The 1,161-nt window shown below is 46.4% G+C and overlaps 1 protein-coding gene across 1 annotated transcript in view; it reads right to left on the bottom strand.

Annotated features, from left to right (window-relative positions):
• The window catches only part of LOC107080867 (cubilin-like), a gene marked incomplete at its 5' end in the record, with an annotated part of 8,571 nt that overhangs the window by 4,212 nt on the left and 3,198 nt on the right, over positions 1 to 1,161 (bottom strand). The gene's annotated exons all lie outside the window — the stretch shown is intronic.

The raw sequence follows: 1,161 nt of genomic DNA on the forward strand, positions 1-1,161 counted from the left end.
CCTGAGAATCTAGCTATCTCTGTTGAGATAAGATTCTAACACCTCCTTGTCTCTGCCTCACAGGAATTCTGTCACTCCTTGAAGCTCTGGATGAGCTTAACCTGCCGAGTCTGCCCTCTGAGCCAAACCTGAAGACTCTTCACTGGATTCCCCTGCAGCTCTTGGCTAAGAGCTGGAAACCCAAACCAAGGTCTGCCCTCAAGTCAGAAGTAAGACGCTGAAGCGGTTATTGGACTCTGCTGAACTAAACAGTCTCTGGACCCAACAGTTCCTCTCTCAAAGTATAACCCGGACTCCTCAAGGTATTCTTCAGCAACTCTCAAACTCAAACTCTTCAGTCCCAGAGCTAACTGAACTGTCATCCTTACAGACTCCAGTGAACCTGCCTCCCGGCCTGAACCAGTTCCAGTGTTATCACTCATGTGCTTGTGCTTTAATAAACTCTGTTAAACTTTTCATCAGACTCCGTTGTGTTCTGCATTTTGGGCTAGCTCTGATTATCAATCATGACAGAACACTGCGGCCAAACACAAGGCCCAGCAGACCACCTCCGTCGTAGGCTGGAGGAGCAAGACGCTCAAATCCAAGGACAGACCCAAACCCTGCGTGAGTTACATAACATGGTCAATTACCATAACCAAATGCTTCAGAACTATGCTAACTACATGAGCAGTACTAACGCCACGTCGGCGGCACAACCTTTTCCGGGACCAGTTCCGCCTCCGAGGTCACCGGCTGTGACGTCATCACCTGAGTTCCGACCTTTTCAGGTAATATGAAAGACTGTAAAGGATTTTTGTTTCAGTGCAGACTTATTTTTCAGAACTCTCCTGGCAGTTTCCCAACTGATCAGAAAAAGATAAAATTTATTCTGTCCCAACTAACCGGACGAGCCCTAGAGTGGGCGGAGGCAAGGTTTGCCTCCGAAGACAGCCTCAGATGTGATTTTTCCGATTTTGTTTCTGAATTTTCCCAAGTGTTTAACCAAGAATCTGACCAAACAATCGACTCTCTTGCTCTTTTGAATCTTAGACAGGGAAATTCCTCTGTAGCGGATTTCTCCATCAACTTTCGGGTCAAAGCCGCAGCTTCCGGATGGAATCAATGTGCTCTCAAAAGTGCATATTTCAAAGCTTTAAATGGCAATATTAAAGACGAACT

Source organism: Cyprinodon variegatus, unplaced genomic scaffold, assembly GCF_000732505.1.
Source record: "Cyprinodon variegatus isolate N-32 unplaced genomic scaffold, C_variegatus-1.0 Scaffold2429, whole genome shotgun sequence".
Taxonomy (NCBI): Eukaryota; Metazoa; Chordata; class Actinopteri; order Cyprinodontiformes; family Cyprinodontidae; genus Cyprinodon; species Cyprinodon variegatus.